The 27,406-nt window shown below is 50.8% G+C and overlaps 1 long non-coding RNA gene across 5 annotated transcripts; it reads left to right on the top strand.

Moving 5' to 3' along the window:
- Positions 1–26,887, top strand: LOC116865611. 5 transcript variants are annotated; one of them, XR_004382244.1, is made up of 5 exons: positions 1–352; positions 3,020–3,154; positions 4,690–4,774; positions 10,757–11,012; positions 11,628–13,252. It is a non-coding gene; the product is annotated as an uncharacterized LOC116865611 (long non-coding RNA). The 5 variants fall into 5 exon arrangements; XR_004382246.1 differs by lacking the exons at positions 10,757–11,012; positions 11,628–13,252 and adding an exon at positions 26,725–26,887; XR_004382245.1 differs by lacking the exons at positions 10,757–11,012; positions 11,628–13,252 and adding an exon at positions 24,173–25,056.
- Positions 26,888–27,406: the final 519 nt, after the last annotated feature.

Below are 27,406 nucleotides of genomic sequence, written 5' to 3'. Positions count from 1 at the left end.
GAGAGCATTCCAGGCAGCGAGAACAGCCAGTGCAAAGGCCCTGAGGTCAAAGCAGGTAAGGAGTGTTAGAGGAAGAGGAGATGATGCAGCCAGAGCAGAGTGAGCAAAGCAGAGAGGAGAGGAGGGGACTGTCTCCTGAGTCTGCTGCCTGCTGCGTGGAGGCTGTGAGTTTTACTGATACTCTGCACTCTTGTCCTCACAGATCAGCAGGCATGCTTCCATACCTGCCGCCAGTGGCCCCTTGCTGAGGGCCCTCCTGTGCACCGTGTCATCTCAGCTCCCAAATACCCTCATTATTCCCACTTTGTAGATGAGAAAACAGAGGGATGAGATGGGATTCAGCTGGAAAAAGGTATGTGTTGCGGGAGGGCCTGGGCCTCTCTAATGTTCTCAGGGAGGAGACCACGAGGCCTGTCATAAGAAGGGAACCAGCTTTTCTGTGGCTGTTCCACTCGGCCTCCAGAAAAGCCCAAATCTTGGGGTCACAGGCTCCTCCAGAGTGGGGCAGGACGCCCTGCTGTCCCCAGTCTTCCTTCCCTAGGCTGATGGCCCTCAGTCACAGCCAGCAGCCGTGGAATTGGCACTCCCCCCTGGTGTGGGGGTGGTCAGTTGAGAGAACGAGGTTTTTCCTACCAGGCAGGCCTAAAGGATTGTGGGAGGAGTCGGGGTGGTTCTCAGCAGGACAATAGGAGGCTGGCTGGGCTTCGGGTGGGGAACTGACTTCCACCTTTGAGGGAGGGGGCCAGCCTCCTGACCAACCCGCTAAGTCTCTTGGCCTGTCTTAGCAAGTCCCATAGAATTGAGGTCTAGAAAATGTTTCCTCACTCGTGCGACAGATATTTTCATGGGTCTGTTTGTCCTGTGAGGAACGGTGGGGGGGCGGCTGGCTGGCTGGGTGGGTGAGGAAGTGATGAATGAAGGACTAGACGGGGGGATGGATTCGTGGCTGGACAGACAGATACGCGAGGAGATGGGTAGCTGAGTCGGTGGTGGCTGAATGGGTGGTCATGGAAAGGATGAGTGGATGGTTTAGTGACTAATGAGTGGGTGTATTAAGTATCTCCTAGAGTGTAAAAAATCACCCCAAAATGTAGTGGCTTGGAACAACAAATAGGCATCTCACTGTTTCTGTGGGGTGGGAACTCGGGAGGGGCTCAGCTGGGTGGTTCTTACTCAGGGGTACCATGGGGCTGCCATTGGGACAGCAGCCGGGGTCTCGGTCTCATCTGAAGGCATCCCGGGCTGGAGGGCCCACTTCTGCAATGGCGTCCCGCACCGCGGTTGGCGGAAGGACTCAATTTCTCTTCCACTGGTTCTCCAGAAGCCTACTTAAGTGTTCTCATGATGTGGCTCTTTCTACAGTGAGCGACCAAAGCCGAAACTCTGGGGACCTTTATCACTAAGGTCTCTGATGTCAGCAAGTCAACTGACGTCAGCCCACGCTCAGGGGAGGCGAATTAGGACCCACTGCTGGAAGGAAGAGCATCAGAGAAGTTGTGGACAGATTTTTAAAACTGTGGCAACAGATAAAGGGATGGTGTACCCACTGTTCTTCCGTGACGCTGGGATCTTAGCATGATCTCAGCGCATAGCCCGCTTGTGAAATTCACCTGGGACGCTTCTAGACACTCTCCGAGCCGGGGTGCCAACCCCAGGCCCTCTTAAGGACTTGCTCTGAGCAGAGACTGGACATTTGTGGGTTCGTTTTGTGGGAAGATCTTAAACTGTAGCCATAACATTTCTGTTTCCACCGCATTTTGTTACTGTGGTAAAACGTGCACATTGTAAAACAGACCGTTTTAGCCGCTTTCGAAGGTGTGGCTCGGTGGCAATGGGTTTATTCAGGTGGTGGACCCCTCCCCTCCAGAAATGTTCGTTTTCTGAAACTGAAGCCCTACCTGTTCAACCCCCACCCCCCATTCCTCCCTCCCCAGCCCACAGCAAGGCCATGTTCCGTCTCCGAGTTCCCCCCGCTCCAGACCCAGGGGAGTGGATGGAACCCCGGGGCCTCGGGCTTGATTGACTTAGCACAGTGACCTCATTGTAGGCACATCAGAGCTTCATTGCTATTGCAGCTGAATAACCTTCCGTTGTCCAAATGGACCCCGTTTTGTTTATGCATTGTCTGTCGGGGGAGGGGTTGAGACAGTATCCACGTTGGTATTGTCAAGGCTACCAGGCATGAAAAACAAGGCCTTAGACGAGTGCCTCGCAGTCCTGGCTGCACGTGCCAATCACCTGGTAGCGGTTCAAAAAATACCAATGCCCCATGAGCCTGGCCGACCCCCTGGATCGGGATCTCTGGCGGCGGTGGTGGTGGGTGGGGGGGGAACCAGGAGTCTGTAAGAATAACCAGTTCCTTTCCCTAGAATGCCAGGGGGTGCAGACTCATTGCCAAGCCTCTGCTGCCCCCTGGTGGCAGCACCTGGGATCCTCCCTCCCCCGGGGCTCGCCTGCCTGCTCAAAAGGAGCCCTGAGGGCCTGGGGATCCTGTGAGGCACTACCCGGCTCCACTCCCCCACTATTTCCTGGGTTCCGTGTCTAGAAGAACAGAGGAGTCTATTAGAGAGGAGAAGGCACAGACAGGTGGAGGACTCCACTTTGCTGCTTGCCGGCTGCATGACCTCGAACAAGCCATTTCATACGTGCTGGGGGGACGACCACAGCTGCATCTGGACAAGTCCCTGAGATCACAGTTACAGATGCGGGTTAGCTTTGGGGAGCACCTGGAATTCCTCAGCCTCGGCACTGCTGACATTTCGGTAGGATTAATCCCCGTGGTGGAGACCCCCTGGACACGGGAGGGTTTGGAACAGCACTCCTGGCCTCATCCCATGACACAACAATGGAAACCCCCAGTTCTGACAACCAAAAATGTTTCCAGATACAACAGATGTCCCCTGGGTATAGGGTTGCCAGCCCAAAAAGGCAGGTTTCCCAGTGACATTTCAGATAAGCGACTCACACCTTTTTGGTCTCATTATGTCCCAAAGGTTGCCTTTTTCTTTGCTAAATCCAGAAACCCTACAAAACCACCTCCGTGGAGAGCCACTGCCCCACGAGTGTGTGATGCCTGCAGTAGGCGAAGCCAGCAGATGGAGAAGGTGCGGCAGGAGGGCGCTGGCCTGGCCCAGTTGGGGTGGGCCCTGGCATGGTGAGTGACGTGGGCCTCGGGAAAAGGGTCGTCATGGGAGAGGAAGCAGGGTTCACAGTTGGGCCGAGTCCCTCCAGGGGCTCAGAGCCACCAGTGTGCTGGGGGCCGGGGACACCTTGTTTTCCCAGCACCTGCGGACAGAGCAGTTTGTGGCCAACCACAAGTTGGAGCAGTTCATCCCCAACTTTTCCCCCGAGAGAACCCTCAGTGGTGGGGAGTCAAGCCCAACTTGCTCATTTGCAAGAGGAAGAAGCAGGCCCAGAGAGGGGCAGTGACTGGCCCCAAGTCACACAGCCAGCTTATGGCAGTGGCAAAGCAGGCATCTGGTTCTTCAAGCCAGGACTCTTGCCCTGGGGTGGAGCCTGGGGATGTCCTCAATTCGGGGTAAGTCCTCTAGGAGCTCCCAGCATTTTCCCGATGCAGAGGCACTGAAGGCTGGGCCTCCTGCAGTCGCAGCTGCTCTCCGTACCATTCCAAGAGAGTGCTGGGCCCCTTCTGGGGCTGCCCCTGTCGGGACCATCTCTTATCACTGTCTGATACGGCGAGGCAGCATGAGGAAGTGGTATAGTGTTGGTACTTGGAGCCAGACTGTCTGGGGCCAAATGCGAGCTCTGCCCCTCACTGACTGTGACCTGAGGCGCCCTGTACCTCAGCTTCTTCATCTGTAAAATGGGAGTGATGAAAATCATGCCTATTTTGTACAGTTATTAGAAGGATTTGATGAGTTAACAAGAAGGAGTACTTAGAAGAGTGTGTGGCAGATAGTAAGGTTTACTGCTTATCTTACATGTTTTCATTCTTCTGGTTAACATCAAAGCTTCTTCCCTGGGAGCTGATTCAGTGGGGCTCTCAATCATAGTCACCAACCCTGCCCTGCCCTCAGGAGCCTGTGAGTCACTGCACCCTACTGCCCAGTCACTGGGTTGATGAGTAAGACCACCCTGATGAGGGTCTTTTGAGTCCCACGATTCAACTTGACCTGAAGGTAGTTCCCAATAGGTAAGACAATAAATTCCCCATTTTGCTTAAGCAAGTTTGAAAAGGGTTCTGATCCATGTATCCTCTTTGCTTCATAGAGCAAGGGAGATCCCCCCAAGGCAGCCCTCTTCTCCCATGAACCAGGCCTCTCAGCCTTGGCTTTGATCCAGCCCCGAGCTGGGCCAGTGACCCACTCTCAGGGAGTCAGAGGGTGGTTCTCTGTTTGAGCTGTGATTGGAGCTCACAACAAGAGGAAACAAACTCGGGGTGGGAGGGGTGCCTGGTGGCTCAGTCATTTAAGAGATTAAGCGTCTGCCTTTGGCTCAGGCCATGCTCTGCAGGTCTTGGATCAAGTCCCAAGTCAGGCTCCCCACTCAGCGGGGAGTCTGTTTCTCCCCTCCCTCTGCCCCTCCTCCCACTCATGTTCTCTCTGGCTATCTCTCTCTCAAATAAATAAAATCTTAAAAAAAAAAAAAAAGGAAACAAACATGTATAAAGTGCCTTGATGTGCCACGTACGGTGCTGGGCTTTGAGGTTACTTGAGGTGTATTTTACAGGTGAGGAAATGGTGGTTCAGAGAGGTCATCCGACTTGCCCAAGTCCACACAGCCTGGAGGAGGAATCACTTCAGTGCAAACTCAGGTAGTGTGGCCCCAAAGCAGCTGTACTTCCCCCTGCACCATATGCCTTATTACCTGCGGTGGAGCGGGGGAAGGGTTGTTCCATTAAAACATTTTTAAATTGTAAAAACATATAACATAAAATGTACTGTGGCAGGGACATTTTAAGTCAGTATCGTCCTTCTCAGCTAAAAGATGACCTAGAGAATTAATTACTCCAAGCGGACTAGTGTCCTGGGTAACAGAGGTGAGGTCCCATTCATTCACTCGACACATACTTACTGAGCCCCTAGTAGGTGCCAGGCCATGTTCAAGGCAGGGCCCAGTTTTAAGGTCAGACAAGAGGGCTCCAGGGCTGAGTGCTTAAAGCTGAGCTCCTCCTCGGGGGACTGACCCTCACCTGCACAACCCCAGGAGGGGACACCACCTCCTATGCCCAGGAGCCTATCTTGGCCCTTCTGAATCACTCTATTCCAGCAAAGTCCTGGGAAAAAAGCAGGTTCAAGATCAAGGAGAGGGTTTTGTTTTGTTTTGTTATGATTTTATTTATTTATTCAAGGGAGGGAGAGCATGAGTGGGGGGAGGCGCAGAGGGAAAAGGAAAAGCAGACTTCCTGCTGAGAGGGAGCCCAACATGGGGCTTGATCCCAGGACCCTGGGATCGTGACCCGAGCAGAAGGCAGACGCCCAACTGACTGAGCCACCCAGGAGCCCCTCAAGGAGAGTTTAGATACATGGCAGAGTCCCAGTCCAGCCAGCGCAGGAACTCCCAGTGCAGTGGCTCTGAGAAATGATTCTGTCCACAAAGTGTCTGGGGGACACTTAACACAGTGGTATTGCATTCGCTTACAGTTTTCTAAGGGCCGTGAGAGCCTGTCCTCTATTCTGTGACTCCGTGTTGCCTCCCTGAGACACCCGCTCCCTTCCAAGCAGTGTGCCTAATCACTGCTTTGGGGGGGCCCAGTGGAGAGACCAGGGTCAAACACCAGGACATGCAAGCCCCACATGGCTATCTATGGACAGTGTTCTGAAGGGAAAGGTGGGGTGCTCTGCTGGGGGTGGGGGTACCAGGATCAGGACCACCTTTCTTGGGAGGTGATGTTTAAGCTGGCCAGCCCCTCAGAGGCCCAGAGCCCACCAGTAGCCTCCCCCCACCTTCTAAATTTTCAGTCAGCGGCTTCCTTTGTTCTTCTAGCCCTGGGGGTAGAAGCCGCTTTGTGTCACTAGGAACCCATGACCCTTCTTTGCATTTGCTCAGTTGGAACCCATGACCCTTCTTTGCATTTGCTCAGTTGAAAGAACCGGGGTGCTTTGTCTCCGGGTTCGTACTCTGAATGACACGGGAACAGCTGTAAGCCATGCAAAGAGCAGAAGTTAGCACAGTCCCAGCACCTGTCTGGCCAAAGGGCATGAGATTAGAGGGAGCAAGGCACATTCCAGGAGCCAGGCTGGAGGGGATTTATGGGGTGATGAGTAGAATAAGGTGAAATTAGGTCTGCTCTCACGCGACATGACGTGGCGTCTGAATGGGATTCCTAGAGCAAGGGGGAGCCATGGAATGTGAAGCGGCTGAGTGCTCTAACTTTCCGAGATTGCCCTGGCTACAGTGAGCCCGCCTCATTGGAGGGGGCAACAATGGGTAGGAACAAGACAGCGGGTTAAAGGTGCTTCCTTCCTTTCTTTTTCTTTCCTGCTTGGAAGGGAGCGGGTGTCTCAGGGAGGCAACACGGAGTCACAGAATAGAGGACAGGCTCTCACGGCCCTTAGAAAACTGTAAGCGAATGCAAGGATCCTAAGGGAACTCTACTAACCCCAAGTGGGTCACTCAACCGAGGGCTCCCCGGGGCGTTGCTCCCACTAACAAAGCCAGCCTGCTGACTAAAGGGAGGCGGAAAGTGCTTTCGCAGCCCCCCGCCCCCGTGTCTCCTGCCTTATAAGTCTGACATCTGTTCCCACCACACGCCTTTGAGCCCTGGGGGGATGACAGCCCCAAGCTACTCCTTGTCCTGCACAGACACCGCAACACCCAGGAAACGCCGGGCCCGGAAGCGGAAGTGAGCATGTGGGCGCACTGTGTTCTGGGAAGTGTAGTCCGCAGAGGCCGGAAGAGTCCGTGAGAGCGATGCATGTTGGGGAGAGTAGTTTTCAAGGGATCTGAGAACTCGCGGCGGTGGCCGAGGTGATCACCTTAACCAAAGGTGGTGGTTGGGGGTTAACAATTTTTAGATTTGGAGTGAATTTGTAGGTTTTGTTTCTGTCTCTCCCAACCACCAACACCTAAGGGGGTTGGAGAATAAAACCTATACATGCTTCTGTGACGCCAATCGGGCCTGAGTCAGTTATTCCTCAATCGGAGGAGTAAACCAGCTGTAACCTCCCTGAACCTCAGTTTCCTTATCTGTAAAATGGGAAAATTAATAGTTTTTCCTTGGCAGGCTTGATAAGACCCATCAAGCAACTAACAAGGTGCTTAACACGCCTTTCTTGCTTAACCAATCCCTCTCTTTTGAATCAGACCTCACAGAGCATAGGGATGTTTTTTGTAACCCTGAGCAAGAATGGTGCTCCAAGGGCACTGGATGGAGGGGCCTGGGTGGCTCAGTGGGTTAAGCCTCTGTTTTCCACTCAGGTCATGGTCTAAGGGTCCTGAGATTAAGCCCCAGGGTAGGCTCCCTGCTCAGCCAGGAGTCTGCGTCTCCCTCTCTCTCTGCCCCTCTCCCCGCTCCTGTGCACTCTCTCTCAAATAGATAAATAAAATAAAATAAAGAAAATTTTTTTTTTTAATAGTGCTCCTCTGGAGCACTTGGGACTTTGTCTTTGGAAAGTAGGATTTCTTGCCAGTTCCAGGGGGACATGTAAGGAAATGTAAGGCAATCTTCTCACCCAGAGACCTGACGACGATGTGTGACCTTACTAGCTAGGGCACAGTGAGATGCAAGTTAAAAAATAAGACGGCCTTCTGAGGCGAGTGTCCTCACCCAGTATTAGTGGGAGTAGTAATGAATGTATCCTTTATAAAGGGGAGTCTGTGTAGGTGCAGGGATCCCACTGGTAAGTATTTATCCTACACACACTGAACAGTTTCAAAATGACAGAAGTTTCAGAATATTCACTGCAGCATTGTTTGTGAAACATGATTGGAAACCATGTTTCCCTCTATGGGTAAAGGACAAGTTACATAAATTGTAATGCACTGGGATACTATGTGCCATTGACAATAAGGAGTGCAATGCCATCCTAACCGTCCTGCCAAAAAAAAAAAAAAAAAAATTGCTTAGGAAACTGTCAGAGAAATCCAGACTGAGGGATATTTTGCAAAACTGTCCTAGACCTTCAAAAATGTTGATGGTGGTAAAAGACAAAATAGGCTGAGAGATTGAATGAGATTAAACAGACACAGCAGTTAAATGCATTGAGCAATCCTTCGTTGGAATCTGGATTCTTAAAAATGACATTTTAGACACCTGGGGAAATTCCATTATGGGCTGTATATTAGATAATAGCATTGTATCAGTGTTGACGTTCCTGCGTGTGATCGCTGTGTTGTGGTTATGCAGGAGAATGTCCTTCTGAGTAGATAGCTGCTGAACTAACTCTGGGCTCTTGGAAAGTTTAGAAAGACAAGAGAAACAGAGCAAAGGCAGCGCGTATTAATAATCGGTGAATCCAAGTTTAAAACTATGGGTGCTCATGTTCCTCTTCTTGCAACTTTTTTATAGTATTGAAACTTTCAAAGTAAAATGTAGACATAAAAACACACACACACAAACAAGGAAGCTCCTTATGCACTGATGGGGGAAAAGCTTTAAGAAACACTGGCAACCTTTTGTTTGTTTGTTTGTTTGTTTGTTTCAGGCAAGGTGCAGAGGCAAAAATGCACAAAACACCCAGAGAGAACACACAAGAAAGAGATGACAAAGGCTGCCCCTGGGCAGGGACTTGGGAGGGGGTCAGGAGTGGGAAAGTCTTGCTTTTCTTTCTTACCCTTTTAGATCCTTTGAATTTTGTATCCTGTCCATGTATAACGTGTTCAGATAAAAAAAAAATAATAACTTCGAAGAAGACTATTTCTGGGAAAGCACTTGTGGTCAGAAAACCCCAGACTGGGCTCCCCTACTCCCCAGCTGTAGACCTGTTGGGAAACCCAAAACAGAAGGAAGGAAAACCAGTTACTTTCACATCCTTTCCTACATCTGCCCCTCATCACAATCCAGTGAGGCAGGTTTTAGTGGACCCATTTTTATAGATTAGGAAAACTGAGAAGCAGAGAGTCTTAGCAACTTGTCTGAAGTCAGACAAGTGAAGTGAGACACTCTTAGAGCTGAGATGGAAACTGAGACATTTCCGATGACCCAGCCTGGCTCCTTCCCTCCTGCAGGTGACCTCGCCAAGGGCTGGATATGGTGGGAGAGGGTCCAGGGTGGAAGGGCAGGGGTGGGGCTGACTTCTGGCGCTGGGTGCTCACTGAAGCTCAGCCCAGCTGCCTTCCCGTCGTTGAGTTTACAGGGGGCTCTCCAGGCAGGAAACAGAAGTCAACGCTGGGCACCCAAAACATGGGTCTGATTTACATGTTCATGCGCAACTGGTTTGGGGGTTTATTTGGGGGACCAAGAGTTAACTCAGCCAAAGAGCCTCTTCCCCGAGCCCATCTGGCTTGCTTTTTACCATCTCTATCTTCTTAAATCTTTAACAAAGCGGCTTTTTAAATTAAAAAAAATAATAAAGTAATAGAAGACATTGTTACCGGGTCAAAAAGTAGAGTATTTGAAGGGCAGTTGGACATTTCTGTCAAATTTTAAAACATACGTTTATGTTTTGATATGTGATCCAGCGTTTACAATGGAAAACAATTTTTTTTCTGTAAATATTCTCACCCAAGTATTCAAAGATACATATAGAAACAAGCACTGCTTATAAGAGAAACAAAGGCACAGAACCGTAAACAACCAGTCAATAAACACAACCAAGACCAGTGAAGTTTGCTGAACTTGCTGACCTTGAAAGGTGTCTCTAATATTGTTAAATAAGCAAATTATTTGATTCAAATGTAAAAAGAGCATTTCATTTTCATTTCATTGAAGAATAGTGAGGTTGACCATCTTTTCTTTTCTTTTTTTTTTAAAGTTGGCCAATTGTGTTTCCTCTTAAGTGAATTTCTAAAATATTACTGTCCCTTGGTCTTTTGTCACACAAAATGGGTGTAAACTCTGGTACCGTGTCTCTAAGAGTTTCTATTTATATTTCCAGTGCTTCCTTGGGGGGGGCGGGATTTTGGAAAAGAGGTTGCTGAACTTGAAGCAGAAGACGGTCTCCATCTTAATAGAACGAGTTACCCTGTGATATGAAGGGCTCTGAGGAAGAAAGGAGCCTCCTGCCCAAAGCATTGCTCCCATTTCTTCCTTTCTTTCATTTTTAGGATCTTCCCACAAAGCATCCTGTTTGGTTCTTGGCGGATAGTTTGGAAGTGGAGGTGGTTGTACCCTTTGAAAGAGGGAGGAGTGGGAACCAGAGATCGCTTGCCAAGGTCTGAAGATAGTGAGATGAGTGAGGGGCCCAGGGGAGACCCTAAAAGGGAAAGATTCAGGAGGGAAACACTCTCGGGCTCCCACCCAAGGCCCCTTGCCTGCCTCACTTAGGTCCCAGCCCAGCTGACTGCTTCTTGACCATAGAACACGAGATCGGCAAAAGCCTCTTGTACCATAAGGCTAGAGCAGTCTCAGATATCCTTCAGAGCTAGACTCGAACCCGTGGTGACAACAGACAGATAAAGTGACTCCTGCTGCATGGGAGGCAGCAGAGTTCTGGCTCAGCCCCTGAGATAGTGTCCCTGACCCTTCATGCTGTGCTGTTTTGGGGTGGGGCTACTTCCTTCCCCGGGGGTGTTTGAGAATTAGACTCTGCCTTGAAGAGAGCTCCAAGTGGACCTCTGGAGAGATGGGGATCACCCCATCATCAAACCCATTTCATCCTTAAGGTTTTTCTGGTTCTCTTTCCGTTTGCGGTAGGAATGGAAAACCATGGCTGGTTTTCTCTGGATGTAGCCTGGGCCCAGCCTCCACCTGCTGCCAGCCCACCGAGGGCCCCAGGGCCTCTGAGATCGCCCCTGGCATGAGAGTGACTGTATTTTATCAAACACATCTGCTGAGGGGACATTGCCTTTAGCGATCAACATCTCATGCCTCACTGAGCCCTCACCGGTCTTTAGAGGCAAGGACTTGGTTGTCTCCACATTCTAGATGAGGACACTGGGGCCTAGAGAAGGTGAGCAACCTGGCCAGAGGCGGGATTTGAACCCACAACTCCAGAGGCACATTCTTCACTGTGATGTCCCGCCCCTCCATTTCCCCTGAGCTCTGAGCTTGCTGAGTGCTGGCCACTAGACTGGGGAAACCAACTGTCCTGTGGACCTTGGGGATCCCCAAGGCTGGAGGCCTGGAGGCCCCCAGAATTCTAGAGAGTTTTCAGGAGGTCACTGTAGGGTTAAAGCAGGTTCTATCTTCCCCCGACTTCCTTGGGTGGGAGGTTCCCAGAAGTACAGGGCCAGCTCCGTGGCGGCCCCTTTTCCCGCGAGGGGAGGGGGTAATAGGAGTTGGGACATGTCCTCTTTGAAGGTTCTCTCTTGCTGCTCTGACCACTTCCTCTTTTCCCTGGGGCGGAGGCCGCTGTGTCGGCACTAAAGGCAGCCATGAGGCCTTTGTGTCTCTCCTGGAAGGGCTTGGCTGCCTGGGCAAAGAGCCCTTTTCCACCAGCACTTCCATCCCCGCCCCTCCAGGCCCTCCCCTGAGCCCCCGAGAGCAGGGAGTGGGCTCCCTGAGCTCTCCCTCAGCCAGACTGAAAACACTGCCTACCCCCTCTGGCTGCCCACCCTCCTTTCAGGCTCCACGGGGGCTGAAACTGCCTCCAGAAACTTCCATGGAGGATGTGGCCCAAGTTCATGACTCCTGAACTCCAGCCAGACCCGTCTGGATGCTCAGGGAGGGGAGGACCCTGGCCCTGGGTAAATGCTCCAGCCTAGCCCTGGGCATCTCAACCATGAGTGCCCCTGGTGGGCTGAGGATCTGCGGCCTGGGAATAAGATGGGCTTTGAGAAATGTGTACTTGGCCAGGTTGCTTTTCTTCTTGGACCTCAGTTTTCCCATCCATGCAATGGGCACAAAGAAGACCCCTTCCAGAGGTTGCAGAAATAAACGTGGTGCTGTATGTGTCGTGTTAGGCAGAGAGCCTGGGACACAGCCAGGGTTTAGGGCCTTGTCTGGGTCCGGCAGAGCCTGCAGTGGGTCTGAGCCACCCAGGGCTCACCCCTCTCCCCCAGGCCCTGCTGAGGGAACCCAGTCGCAGCTCCCCCAGTCTGTTCCCCACCTCTGCCTGTCCCAGCATCCCTCGATTCCCTCCTGTAGCAGATACAGCCCTCAAGCTCAGCTTGACAGGGAGTGTGACCTCTGCTCTGTGGCTTGTAGCCTCTCCAGCCCCTCTGGCCAGTCGGGTCAAACAGCAAATGTCAGTCCCTGTTGGGGTGTGCCCAGCCCAGCGCTATCCCAAAGCCCTAGATCAAGGTTTGTTTCATTGTGGTAAAATATGTGTAACATAAAATGAACCATCTTTAACCATTAAGTGTACAGTTCGTGGCTTTAAGGACACTCACACTGTTGTGCAACCGTCACCATTCTCCACCTCCAGAACTTTCTCATCTTCCTGGACTGAAAGTCCGTCCTCGTTCAACACAACTCCCCACCCCTGGCCCCAGCCCCAGCAGCCACCCCTCTGCTTTCTGTCTTGACCCATTGGACTGCCCTCCGGCCTTCTATATGGGATCCTACAGACTTGGACTTTTTGTGACTGGTTTATTTCAATTAGCATAATGTCCGCAAGGTTCCTCCCTGTTGGAGCATGAGTCAGAATTTCCATCCTTTCTCTGTTTGAATATCGTCTCCTCCTCCGTTGAGACCAAGTTGTGCTCATTCGCCTAACCCTCAGGGGACCCTTGGCTTGCTCACACACCCTGGCTGTCGCGAACAATGTGTGAGCAACACACATGGGTGTGCAAATGTCTGAGACCCAGTTTTCAGTTCTTTGGGGTGTATACCTAGAAGTGGAATTTCTAGATCATGTGGTGATTATGTTCAACTTTTTTGAGGAACTGCCCAAAGTCTTGGGGTTTCAAGTAGGACACAAGCATTGGGGAAGGCCCCTCAGGCCACACTGTGGACAGGGAGATACAGAATCAGGAGCTAGACATCATGGGTTCAAATCCTGGTTCTGCCACTTCCTGAGGGGGTGACCTTGGGTGGGTCACTTACCCTCTGTGCATCAGTGTCTCAGCTGTACTGTGGGATGCGGGCAGCAGCTGCCTTGTGGGGCTGAGGTGGTGCGGGGAGCATGTCCTTAGAACGGTGCCTGGGCCCCAGAAGCTCTGGTAACCGTTCGTTCTTTGTTGTCCCAGGGATCTGATCCTGCGAACCCGCTGCTTCCGTGGCCCTCCCCCAGCTTGGTCCCTCCATAGAGCATCCCTTTGGAGTCAGCCCGCTTCCCTCCCCAGGACTCTGATTTCTTCCCCCCCCCCCCCCCCCCCCCCCGCCCTTTTCCAGGTCTCTGGGACTCTGTCTTCGATGAGGGAGTTTCTCTTTCCCTGTCCATGGTTAACCTCTTGAGGAAAAAAGAAATCAGGAAGCAATGGCTCCGACTAACTCTGGGAGGGCCTGAGCACAGGAGGGGAAACCAAGGCCGATCGATGGTCATGGGCACAGGCGAAGAGGAGCCATTTCTTCCTTTGACCTTGATCATGCCATTCTCCTGTGGCCACGTTCAGTCTGGGTCCTGAGTTTGGGGAGGGGTGCGGAGAGCTGGGAGGGTCCCTGAGGACCGACCACAGGCATGATGACAGGGACGGGGAAGAGGCTCTCTGGATTGAGATGAAAGGAGCCGTGGTTTGGCGCTTTCCTCTCGAGGAGAGCCAGCTGGAGGGTTCCGGTTAGTGGGGGCTGATTACCCCTGTCCCTCGGCCAGCAGCCAGGGATCCGTGGGCTGTAGTCCCACCTCTGGTGGAGCCCCAGCTGGTGTGCGGGTGCAGCCAGCTTGCCTGGTCTGGGTCCCCGGCGTATACTCCCCCCTTCCCTGTGGGAGCTGCTTCTGCTGGTTCCGGGTGATTCCAGGAGAAAGGTCAAGGCCAGACCTGGCAGGCTGAGGGCTTTGGTCCTTAGAGATCCTGCCTGGAGGTTGACCCTCGTCATCGAGGTAGGCTTCTGGTTTTTGCCTCCTCCACCTGGGACAGGATAGGACAGAGAAACCTCCGGATGCCCCCCACCCTGTACCCCTTCCCATTCTCTACCTTTCCCATCCTCTTTCTTTTCCTATTTTGTCTTCTCTGTTCCTTTCCACATACCAGGTAGTAGGTGATGTGGAAATTCACAAAGCAGTGCACATCTCTTCACAGTTTATCGACATCCAGAGCCTGGTAAGGAACCAGCACTCAGTTTCACTCAAGTCGCCTTTAGTGAAGGACTTTCTGCATGGCCCTGTGGCAGAGCTCATGAACGGGGACCACACCTGACGTTTCTCCCTAGCATTGTCAAGACCAGCCTGTCTCCCATATTTGCCGACGTCCACCAAGGGGCACTAATATTTGTTCTGGGGCATTAGATAAAACATGCCACAAAGATTAAGTAGAATAACATGTAGAAAACGCCTGGCACATCGTAGTCGTTAAAAAAAATAGTTACCATTATTTTTTATTTTTTAACACAATGATTATATAAAAAGGGAGGACAGTGGTTTTTTGTTTTGTTTTAAAGATTTTATTTTTTCATTGAGAGAGAAAGAGCATGAGCAGGGGGAGGGAGAGAGGGAAGGCAGAGAATCTCAAGCTGACTCTGTACTGAGCTTGGAGCCTGACACAGGGCTTGACCTCGCAACGCGGAGACCATGACCTGAGCCCAAGACTTGAGCCAAAACCAAGAGTCAGACGCTTAAGTCACTGAGCCACCCAGGTGCACCCAGGGAGGATGGTGTTTTCAAAAGTATTTGTTGAACACCTGTGCTGTGTCCCAGTCTGCCCTGGGAGTCAAGCTGACTTCGCCAGCCTAGGTCAGAAGCAGTGAGCTCCACAAAGGTCATCTTCCCAGGAACAGCACAAAGGGAGGAAAAGGTAGGAAGGGGAACAACCAGCTGTGTGTTCTTAGGCCAGCTGCCTGGCCTCTCTGAGCCTCCGTTTCCTGATCTGCAGAGGCTGGAAATCCTTCCTTGCCTTTCTACCGGGGTCGGGGGTGAGATAAACAGAGACAGCACGTGTGGGCAGTCTTGGCAAGCAGGAAAGTGCTGTCCAGCGGAGCAAGTGGGTGACTGAGCAGGAGACAAGCGGCCGCCTCTATCTTTAACTGAGGTACAGGCTCTCGGATCCCGAAAGCCCTCTCTGCAGAAGCTTGAAGAGCACCCCTCAGGGACGCTGCAACCATGCCATTAGGAAAAGAATGTTCTGCAGAGTTCATCCAAAGACAGTCATTCCCCAGGTGAGCCCGGCTATGAATGTAGCCACACCCACCCTCCTCCGTCCCATGCCCTGACTCCGGGCCAGTTGACGCAGTATGTTTCCAGGGATACCCGGGAAGGTGACAGCATTTTCTGGGAGGAAAGATGGGCTTGTCCAGGGGCGCAGTGGGATTTCAGAGGTCGATGCCAAAGTCATGGGGGAGAGCCGTCACTATCCCATCAGGGCAAAGAACAGGGTTGCCAAGCCCATGGGTGAGGCCTGGTGGATGGGCCGCGTTGCCCCTGCAAGGCCAGTTGGATGACTTGCCATTTTCCCTCCTGTTTTTCAGACAGAGCTTAGTGAGACAGGAGTAATTTGCTGCTGGTGTCTATTACTATTGCCAGCAGTCAGGGTACAGAGAGGTTGGGTACAGAGAGATTGAGTTGCCCAAGCTGGGGAGCTACACTTTGACCCAATTGTGTCTACACTGCAGAACCTCGCTCTTTCAGTGGCCGCACCACTTTTACCTTGCTTTCTTGGCTGTTTGTTCCAAGTCTGATCTGTCTTGGGGACCCTGCGACCTGGAGCCCAGGCCTGGAACAGACATACCAGTCCTCCACACATGTTTTCTGAAATAATGTAAGAGATCCCAGTTGTTTCCACTTGCTGCTACTTTGGGCGAGGGAGAGGAAATGTGGTAGGAAGTGGAGTGACCTCGCATCTTTTGTGCAGGGATGTTTGCCGGGCCTGAAACCCGGTTGAGATGGAGCGTTTTGAAAAGAGAGTAGTTTGGAGTAGTTGCGTCTCCTTTACTTTCGGGTGAGTTCTTTAAGTAAAGTCCTAGGAAAGACCCAAATTGAAAATTCCATCCATCTTTCTTCCTACTTTCTTTCCTTCTTCCGTCCAACCATCCAACCACCCACCCATCCACCCATCCACCCCTCTATCCATTCATCTACCTACCCATCCGTCCGTCCATCCATCCCCCCTTGATAAATCTCCATTAGTCATCTGTTGCTCCCTGGCACCAAAACTTAATGGTTTAAAAGACAATAATTCATTATCATGGTTTCTGAGGGTAAGGAATCAGGACTGACTGGCTAGTTAGTGCTGGCCGTTGGTGAGAGACCGCAGTCCCCCTCCACCTGAGCCTTTCCAGAACGCTGTTCCAGTGTCTTCCCAGCGTGGTGGCTGACTTCCTCCTAAGAGAGCAGCCCAAGGGACAACGCAGAAGCTGCAATGCCTTTTCCATCCTAGCCTCATATGTCAGACATTGTCCCTTCCACAGGATTCTGTCATTCAGAGTCAGCCCTTGTTTAGTGTTGGAGGAGGCAACACAGGGGCATAAAGCCCAGGAGATGAGGCTCACTGGGGGCCATTTTGGAGGCCAGCAACCACCATTCGTCCACCCATCTAGCCATCCTTTTGTCCTCTGTCCATCCATTCAATCAATAAATATTTGCTGGGCTCCAATTCGTGCCAAGGCCTGGAAACAACACACATACACCCCAAAACCAACCCAAAACCCACAGAAAAGAGGAAGCCCCACAGAAGAAAGCCACTGTTGAACATTTCCCTCCAGTTTTTTTCTTAACATTTTATTTTTTTTTAAGATTTTATTTATTTATTTGACAGAGAGAGATCACAAGTAGGCAGAAAGGCAGAGAGAGAGGAAGGGAAGCAGGCTCCCTGCTGAGCAGAGAGCCCTATGTGGGACTTGATCCCAGGACCCTGAGATCATGACCTGAGCCGAAGGCAGCGGCTTAACCCACTGAGCCACCCAGGCGCCCTTTTCTTAACATTTTAAAACAACTTTATTGAGATAAAATTCACATACTATACCATTATCTCACTTAAAGTACACCATTCACTGGTTTTTAGTGTATTCACAGTTGGAAAACCATTGCCACAAGCAACTTTAGAATTTTTTTTTTTATTACCTCAAACAGAAACCCCTGCCCCTTAAGCATTTTCTCCCCATTTCCCCTTTTCTCCAACCACCTAAAATCACACACTTACTCTCTCTCTCTAGATTTGCTTTTTTCTGGACATTCCAGGTAAATGGGACCGTACATGATGTGCTGTCTCGCGACCAGCTTCTTAGCGTGATGTTTGCAAGGTCCATCGGTGTTGTCGTGGGTGGACGTCAATCCTTCAGTTCTCTTTGTTGCTAGATACATTCCGCTGGACGGGCAGACCACACTTTCTTTATCCACCTATCAGGCGGTGGACATCTGCCTTATGTTCTCACCATTTGGCTGTTGTGAATAACGCTGATATTAACATTCATGGTCAAGTTTTTGTGTGGACATGTATCTCCAGCTGTCTTGGGTCTACACCTCAGAGTAGAATTGCTGAGTCATACCATAACCCTATGGTTAACCTTTTGAGGAACTGCCCTATTATTTTCCAAAGCAGCTGCCCCATTTTACATTCCCACCAGTGCTGTATGAGGGCTCTGATTTCCCCCCATCCTTGTCAACACTTGTGATTGTCTTTTTTTTTTTTTAAAGAAAGCTCTACCCCTAATATGGGGCTCGAACTCAAGACCCTGAGATCCAGAGTCCCACGTTCTACCGACTGAGCCAGCCTAGTGCCCCTGTTCCTTTCTTTTCTATTTTTGCCTCCCTGGTGTGTGTGGTGTCTCATGTGATTTCATTTTGCAGTTCCCAGGTGGTTAACGATGTTGAGTATCTTTTCATGTATTTTTTTGGCTATTTGTCCGTCTTCTTTGGAAAAAAGAAAAGTGTTCATTTGGATTTTTTTGCCCATTTTTTTACTGGTTTGTGTGTCTTTTTGAGTCGTTAGATTCCTTTATATTCTAGATACATGACACAAGTCTCTTATCAGATACATGATTTTCAAATACCCTGCCGCATTCTGTGGCCTCTAGTTCTTTTCCATGGTACTTTTTTCTTTTCTTTTTTATTTATTTATTTATTTATTTATTTATTTATTTTTTAATTTATTTTTTTTTTAATTTTTTTTTTAATTTATTTGACAGACAGATCACAAGTAGGCAGAGAGGCAGGCAGAGAGAGAGAGGAGGAAGCAGGCTCCCCGCAGAGCAGAGAGCCCGATGCGGGACTCGATCCCAGCACCCTGAGATCATGACCTGAGCCGAAGGCAGAGGCTTAACCCACTGAGCCACCCAGGCGCCCCGGTACTTTTTTCTTGATTATTAAGATATTTACTGAGATATTTGAAAAATGCAGAAATGTATAAAGAGGTGGGAAAAATAACCATCCAGAGATCGTGATTCATAATTAATCATATTTCCTTTTTTTGCCCTTTTAATCAATTCAATTATGTATTTCTTTTTAAAAAATATATTTATTTATTTGAGAGAGAGAGAGCACACAAGCAGGGGGAGCGGCAGTGGGAGAAGCAAACTCCCCGCTACTTGAGTAAGAATCCCAGTGTGGGACTCGATCCCAGGACCGCAGAACCATGGCCTGAGCCAAAGCAGGCGCCCAACCGACTGAGCCCCCAGGTGTCCCTGTCTTACCTTTTTGACAGGTAATATTTGCACAGATACAGAATTCTAAAATCGGCTTTGAGTATGGGTGACTAATGACATTCTTTTTAAGTATGCTTTACACCCAACGTGGGACTTGAACTCATGACCCTGAGGTCAAGAGTCAAACCCTCCACCGTTTTCTTTATACGTTTAGCAGTCGCCCTGAAGATACGACATATCCAGCAGTTGTAGAAGGGAGAGCAGGAACCCCATCCAGTGTTGGCCAAAGCAAGGAATTTACTCAAGGATGTTGGGTGGCTTGTGTATTTTCCAGAAGGGCAGAGATCCAAGTCTGGAATCCACACTGATGGAAGCAGAGCAAAACTGGGCACTGGATGGTCTGGTGCAGACAGGACAGCCGGTTCTGCTGGGCTCAGATGCTGTCATCTCTGATCCTGCTGCTGCTGGGCGCCAAGGTCCATGACACTGCCTTTGCCAGGTCCATGCCCTCTGACCCCTGCTTCTCCGGTCGCCAGCTTCTGAGCACGAGCCTGGTGCTGCTGCGCCTGCCTATCGGGGCGGGTGGGGATTACCTGCCCCTGAGCTGCCACGGAGTCTGGGAAGGCAAGGCTCTGGTGTCCCCTGGGGTGTATGTAATCTCATACGTGGGACGACCCCAGCCGTAGGAGGACAGGTTTCATTGGGCAGCCACGAAGAACGGCATAAAACTTTAATATAATTGTGTTTTAATTATAAATTCTAATTCCTCTGATCAGAAAGGCATAGCCTGTGAGAGGTATGTTGTAATCAGGAGGGGTGCACTGTGCTGGGGCTCGCCAGCTGGCCTCGCTCTGACTTTTCTGTCCTTTTCCTGCCACCTTAGCTTAGGCATGATTTGAACTTCTGTGTGCCCAGCTTCTTCTGTACTAAGATGGGGATAATGATCAAACCTCCCTCCGAGGTTGGGCCGAAAACTGAATGAGCCATCAGGTGGTAAGTCTTAGGACAGTACCTGTCCCGTCGTACTTGCTATGTTTGTTCTTGTTATTTCCCCAATGTTTTATTATGAAGGTTTTAGGACATACAGAAGAGTTTAACAAATTGGATGGCAAGCATTCTGCGACTTACGATCCTCTGTTATGGTTTTGTTTGTGTGTTTTTTTTTGTTATGTTTGTTTTGTCAATCTCTATCGATCTGTTTCTTTCCAACCGCTCACACATCTTAATTTTAATGTGCTTGAGAGTGATGGCAAATGTATATATATATATGTCATTATCATCTTTTCATTTTTCCTTCATTTAAAAAAATTAATTATCTATTTATTTGAGAGAGAGAGCGTGTGTGTGAGTGAGGGGTGGTATGGGGTGCTGGAGAGCAGAGAGTGAGAGACAGGAAGAGGGAGAGAACCTCAAGCAGCCTCCCCACCGAGCATCCAGCTGACGCAGGGCTCCATCTCACATTCCTGAGATCATGACCTGAGCCAAAATCAAGAGTCGGACACTTAACTGACTGAGCCACCCAGGTGCCCCCATCACTCTTACCTTTTTACAGCAATTCTTTTTTTTTTTTTTTTAAGATTTTATTTATTTGACAGACAGAGATCACAAGTAGGCAGAGAGGCAGGCAGAGAGGGGAGGGAAGCAGGCTCCCCACCAAGCAGAGAGCCCAATGTGGGGCTCGATCCCAGGACCCCGGGATCATGACCCGAGCCGAAGGCAGAGGCTTTAACCCACTGTGCCACCCAGGCGCCCCTTTAAAGCAATTCTTAACTGTTAGTTTAAATAATATGGGGGTAAAATTTGTCTGGTCCTTCCCCAAACCACGATGAGCAGAGCCTCATAGGGTGACACGGAATTTGTCAGGTAGAGGGAAGAGCAAGAGGACAGATCTGGGGCTTCATCAGTGTCCCTGCAAATGGACATTTCAAATACTCGTTCAGATTTTAATTAGAGGAGAGGAGGAGGAAGAGGCTGCGGGAGAGGGCAAAGAGGGAGAGCTCCTGATGGCAGAGCCCTTCCTGCCTCCTGGAGCCCTGGACAATTCTGCTCGGCCTCCAACCTGCAAGCCCACTTTACAAATAAACTCGTCGTAAAGCCGCAGTAGACATCGATCATCTATCGTGGCAACTAAGAGTCAGGAATGAGGGAGTGGTGGGCAGTTCTGGCTCAGGCTCTCCCATACTGTTGGGGGCAGATGCTGACTTGGGTTGTGGTCATCTCAAAGACCTCCTCATTCCGGCGTCTGGCGCCTGGGCTGGGGCCAGAGGGGCCTGGAGTGGTGGGGGCGCGCTGTTTCTGTGCAGTGTCCGTGCGGTCTCTCCAACATGATGGCTTCGGGGCCGCTCGTCTCCTTAAGTCAGCTTGGGGCTCCTACGGCGTATGTCCTAGCCAGCAGAAGCTGTCATGCTTCATCCCTTTTGGCATATTCTAGGGAGCAATGGCACAAAGTTACAAAGACTAGCCAGGTTCCACGGAGGAACGTCCACATCATAGTGTAGGTGAGTAGATGGTATGGGCAGGTAGAGGTATCTTTGGAAAACACAGTCTCCCATGGCTGGCTTTTGAACGGACACCCTCCCCTCAGGGGCCATTGAGTCACCACCGATGATCCGCCAGGCCTGTGGGGTCCTGTGGGTGCCCGTCCTCACCCTTGGCAGTTACCTTTCCAGCCTCTAGCTGAGCTCTCTGGTGCTTCCCGTTCTTTAAGTGGCCCACGGCAAGCCCAGTGTGTTCTGTCTTGTTTATGACCTCGTGTCCTGATTTGAGTAGTGACCGCCCCCAATACATGTCCATCGGGAACCTCAAAATGTCACCATATTTGGATCTAGGGGTTTTGTAGAGCAAGTTAGGATGTTGTAGTGGGTTGGAATGAGTCCTAAAGTCAGTGACTGGTGTCCTTATGAAAAGAAGACACCCCCCTCCCCCCCCCCCCCCCCCCCCACCCAGGGAGACACAGGGAGAATGGCATGTGACAAGACAGGCACAGATCAGAGGGATGGGCCCACCCGTCAAGGGACTGAGGGTTGCGGGTGGACATGAGGACAGAGGCGTGGACCAGGTTGTCCCTCAGAGCCTCCAGGGAAAACAACCCTGCTGACACCTTGACTGGGGACTTCTGGCCCCCTGAACTGTGACAGAATAAATTTCTCTGGTTTGAAGTCACCCGATGAACGGAACTCTGGCAGCAGTCACCTTGTCGGTGACGGTGCGGTCCCTTACAAGTCAGTAGTCTGGCTGGCTGGTGGGCAGCCCAGTTCTGACCTGATGCCAAGGTTCAGTCAGGGAAGGATGTCCCCTGTGGGTGCTGCGGTGTGGCTGAGGGAGGTGACACAGGGAGTGAGCCCGGCAGAGCCAGCCCCGGTGACCGGGAGACAGGGAGCATTCAACAACAGGTGAGTCACCAGACGCCGAAGTTGTTGACTTGCTCAGTGTTTTTTGTTTTTGTTTTTTTTTTAAGTTCAAAAAGTCCAGATTGGCCTTTCCAGGTGTGTCCTCAGTCTCCCTGTCTCCAGAGCGGGCGTGATTCTGTCAACAGGAACACTGTTTACAGTGGCAACAGCTGTGACCTTTAGAACCAGGAGGAAAACCACCCTTATGGGTTTAGGCTGTTCTCTCCACACTTGGGGACATAGACTATCATCCCCCCAAAATATGGAGGATGTGGGGCACAGGCAGAAGAGGCAGCCACTCGTTGGGGAGGGCTCTGTCCATCTTCTGCTAGAAGGGACCCCCTGGGAGGGTGTGGCTGTACCCCACTTTATGGCTTTTTGGGATTCCGCATCCAGTGTGCCCCTCCAAAGACATCAGGCCCCCCCTTGGGGTCTTCGCAGGTGCCTGAGAAGATCCCTCTCCAGGTCCTCACTTAGGGCTCTTCCTCCTGCTTAGGTTGTCCTCAGATGTCACCTTCTCGAGAGGCCGTGGGGGGACCCCTTATCTGTTCCCTCTCCCCTCCCCATTATACCCGTCTGCTTTGTCACAGTACTCCTTGTCCTCTGGGATGACCTTGGTAATCTGTTTCCTTGTTTATGGTCTGGCTTCCCCATTAGAATGTAAGAGCCACGGGGATTTTTGGTCTGTCCCCAGCTCCTGAAACTGTGCCTGGCACATGGCAAGGGTTTGGTTAATGTCTGAGCCGCAGAATGTCTTTGCCAAGAAGACACAGCCACGGGGAAAGAACATCTGGAGCAGTCGTCCTGCCTTCAGCCTGGCACCCTCAACCAACCCTCCCCAGAGGATTGTCCAAGCCCGAAATCCTCCAGATGACGCTTCTGTTCTAACACCTTCGGCAGCTCCCCACTGCCCGCAGGCTCAGCAGGGCCTACGGGAGTCAAGCTCTGCCTTCCTTCGGGGCGCATCCACCCTTCCCTCCAGCAGAACTACACCCTGCCCAGAGCACGTCATCTGTGCCGCTCTGCTGTCTGTCACCCGCCCTCTCCTGTCCCCACTCAGCAGACGGCTCTCGCCTTTCCATGGCCTCAAAGAGAGACTCCCTGCTTTCAGGAAGCCTTCCTGACCCTCTCCTCCCAGACCAGCCTCAATTCCTCCTTCTCCCTCAAGCCCCCACCCTTGGCCTGATCATCTGTATTATTATAATTTTTTTAAGTAAAATGTGATTTACACTCAGCAAAATTCACCCTTTTGGGTGTACAGTCTATGAGTTTTGGCAAATTCATAGAGTTGCACAATCTCTCTACAAGCAAACTATAAAACAATTCCATCACCCCCGCCCCGGCCCCCCATGCCATTCCTTTGTGCTCTTTTGTAGTCAACCCCCAGCCCCTGGCAACCAGTGATCTATTTTCGGTCTCTGTGGTTTTGCGTCTTCTAGAATGTCTCATCAGTGGAATCTCACTGTCGTGGTGTTTCCATTCTGGTCTCTCACTTAGCGTAACGCGTCTGAGCCTCCCCTTCGGCGTCTGCGCTCCTGTTTATTGCCTCTGACCGACGCGGACCATCTCGGTGTGTGCACGCTCGTTTATCTTTCCACGAGTTGAAAGGCATTGGGGTCCCATTTCCTATTTTCAGGGACTATGAGTAAAGCTTCTACGGACACCGGCAGACAGGGTTGTACATGGACACGGGTTTCCATCTCTCTTGGGTCCATACCTAGATGTGGGATTTGCTGGGTCCTCTGACCAGTGTATGTGCACCTTTTTAAGAAACTGCCCAGCCGGGGCACCTGGGTGGCTTAGTAGGTTAAGCCTCTGCCTTCGGCTCAGGTCATGATCCCAGGGTCCTGGGATCGAGCCCCGCATCGGGCTCTCTGTAGAGTGGGGAGCCTGCTTCCTTCCCTCTCTCTGCCTGCCTCTCTGCCTACTTGTGATCTCTGTCTGTCAAATAAATAAATAAAATATTTAAACGAAAAATAAAAGAAACTGCCCAGCTGTTTTCCGGGGAGACAGCACCGTTCTTAGCCCCTGCTCCCCAATGCTGGATGTTGTCTGTGGTCTTTAGCCATTTTAACAGGTGTGTAACCATTTTTTTTTTTTTTTTAACCAGCTCAGGTAGGTAAAATTTATTCTCTGTCAGGTGACCTCCTGATAGAGAATGAATCTTTCCTCTCTGAACCTCAGAGCCAAGAATAGTGACTGACACATACCAGGTAATAATGCTCGTGGGCTGAGCGAGTGGTCCACTGAATTGGTATTTAAGGAGAATTTGTCTTGGATTCTGTGCGGGGAGGGTTAATCAATGTCCCCTCTCCCAAAAGAACTCACTAGGAGGTGGTCTTCCTGGAGTCTGCTAGGAAAGCCTCCTTACCTTTATGGCTTATACCTCTGTATATCTGCCTGAAGTGCCCAGACTGCTTTCCATCTCTGCAGAGGCTCCTCAAGTGTTTCTTTCCCTGTTGTTTCAGTGGAAGGCATTGGTGCCCATACTGGAGAGTACAAAAGAATTGTGGGGTGGGGTTGGGGGGGGTCATAAAAATGCAGATCCCCAGGGTTCAGATTCAGTAGGCCCAGCATCTTGGGGTGCATCTCACACCTCCCTGAGAACTCCCTGGCGGAGGCAGGAGTCCTCGGTGGGAGTGGGGCTCCAGACCTCATCCGCACTGGGCTGTGAAGTCCAGCCCCGCGGGTCATCTTGTACCTCCGAGCCTCTTCTGTAAAATGGACACAAAAATGATTGAACTTCCCAACTCTGTTGCAAGGACTAAATATATTTACCGAATGTAGGGTCCTGGCATGAGGCAGGTATTAAATAAACGTTACTGATTTGGGTTAACTGCAAAGATTTTAAATGATTCCTTCCCACTCCTAAGCTGTCTTGTATTTTAAAGTTTTTATTGATGCATAACTTAATGCAGAAAAGCACGCATAATAGAAGCATACAGTGAGTTCACTTCGTTCAGTGCATTTTCACACGCAGAACACGTCAGTATGGCCAACATCTCCCAAAGAAACAGAACGCGGGGCACCCCCAGGGCCCCCCTCAGCTTACCTCTCATCACCACCTTCCGAAGTATCCGCTTTGCTGAATGCTGACAGCCTTGATTTTCTTTTCTTTTCTTTTCTTTCTTTCTTTATTTTTTTTTTTAAGATTTTATTTATATATCTGACAGACAGCGATCACAAGTAGGCAGAGAGGCAGGCAGAGAGCGGGGGAAGCAGGCTCCCTGCTGAGCAGAGAGCCCGATGTGAGGCTCGATCCCAGGACCCTGGGATCATGACCTGAGCCGAAGACAGAGGCTTTAACTCACTGAGCCACCCAGGCGCCCCTCTTTCTTTCTTTCTTTCTTTTTAAAAATTTATTTATTTATTTCAGGCAGAGAGAGAGCGTGAGCATGAGAAGTGCAGGAGAGGGGCAGAGGGAGAAGCAGGCTCCCATCTGACTTTGGGCTCGATCCCAGGACCTTGGAATCATGACTTGAGACAAAGCCAGACAATAAACCAACTGAGCCATCCAGGTGACCCCAGGCATAATTTTCAAACAGTTTTCTATTATAACTAAGATGTGCTCAGTAAAGAATATTTAGAAAACACGGAACGCAGAACAAGTCAAAGATGACCTGGTAACGTATAGAGCAGCCTTTTTAAAATGTTTATTTTTTTACTGAGATATGCATAAAGTTGCACAAGTGGTAGGTGTAAGGCTCATTTTTATCAAGTGACCGCTCCTTGTAGCTACAAGATCGAAAGGGAGACTATCACAGCCCCCAGAGCCCTTCCTTCTGCCCCGTCCCAGGCAAAGAGAACCACTATTGTGACTTCAAGGGCATTGATCAACTTTGACCAACCATCCTGGTTTGTAGCAACCAACCTCCCTCTCTCTCTCTCTCTCTCTCTCTCTGGTGCTCTCAGCTCTCCTGCATCCCTCAAGACACAGTTCTGAGGTCACCTCCTCTGAGAAGTCTTCCCAGCCCCTTGGTTTATCCCTTTAACCCAGCTCTTATCATTCTCTGGTGGTAAATCTCTTTCTGCTGCCACTCCCTTGAATGCTGAAGGGGTTGCCCTGTTACCAATACAGGGCTAGTGGGTTAAACCACGACCCGCCCAAAAGATCTAAGTCCTCCCGCCCTTTACCTGTGAATTTTTTTTTAAGATTTTATTTATTTATTTATTTGACAGAGATCGCAAGTAGGCAGAGAGGCAGGCAGAGAGAGAGAGGGGGAAGCAGGCTCCCCGCCAAGCAGAGAGCCCGATGTGGGGCTCGATCCCAGGACCCTGGGATCATGACCCGAGCCGAAGGCAGAGGTTTTAACCCACTGAGCCACCGAGGTGCCCCAATTTTTTTTTTAAGGTTAATTTACTTATCTGAGAGAGAGAAAGAGCAGGGAAGGGGCAGACGGAGAAGGAGAGAATCTCAACCAGACTCTGTACTGAGCATGGAGCCCCACACGGGGCTCAATCCCTCGACCCTGAGATCATGACCTGAGCCAAAATCCAGTCAGACACTTAACCGACTGAGCCGCCCAGGTTCCCCTCCCTGTAAATTTGACCTTAGTTGGAAATAGAGTCTTTGCTGATGTAATTAAGGATCTCAAGATGAGATCATCCGGAATTTAGAGCACCTTATATCCAGTGACTGGTGTGTGTCCTCACCGGAGCAAGGAGAGAGGTTCGAGACCCGGACACGGGGAAGAACATCACTGCAGACAGAGCAGAGAGGGGAGGCATGCAGCCCCAGATCAAGAAACACCCGACATGGCCAGCAGCCGCCAGCACCGAGGACAGAGGCATGGACAGCACTGTCCCCTAGACTTGGACTTCAGACTTCGGGAGTGTCTGACTCCCAAAACCGTGGGAGAATGCGTTTCTGTTGGTTTAAGGTGCCCAGCACATGGTATGTTGTATGCCACCCAGCCACTCATCTGTAGGGTCTGGTGTCAAGCAAGGGCTCGGTGTTTGTTGAATGAGTAAGAACCGGGTTGGGGGCTTGTTGGCCTGTGAAGGGACCAGAAGGGAACCTCCGTCCTGGGGTGAGCTTTCTCTGGCTGCCTCAAGGAGCTTTGTGACCCCCGTAGGACCCCGCAGGCTACACACATGACATTGTCCCCCTGCCCTCCCCACCAGTGACCCTGTTTTGCTACAGACTTCAGGCAGCCCCACACGGCGTCCAGCATCCAGGCAGATGCGGGATCCCATTCCTTGAGCAAGAGCGGAGACCGACCTGGCCTCACCCTGGTGAATGATAACGGAGAGAAAGCGTGCTGCAGGCTCTGGGGGGCGGGGGGTTTCCTTCTTTCTTGCTTTCCCCCATTCTGGTCTGGCTGGCAGGAGTGTCATCTTTGGA

This window comes from Lontra canadensis, unplaced genomic scaffold (genome assembly GCF_010015895.1).
Source record: "Lontra canadensis isolate GAN:19392208 unplaced genomic scaffold, GSC_riverotter_1.0 scaffold8, whole genome shotgun sequence".
NCBI classification, from domain to species: Eukaryota; Metazoa; Chordata; class Mammalia; order Carnivora; family Mustelidae; genus Lontra; species Lontra canadensis.
The sequence above is the reverse complement of the archived record's forward strand: the minus strand, read 5'-3'. Positions and strand labels throughout refer to the sequence as shown.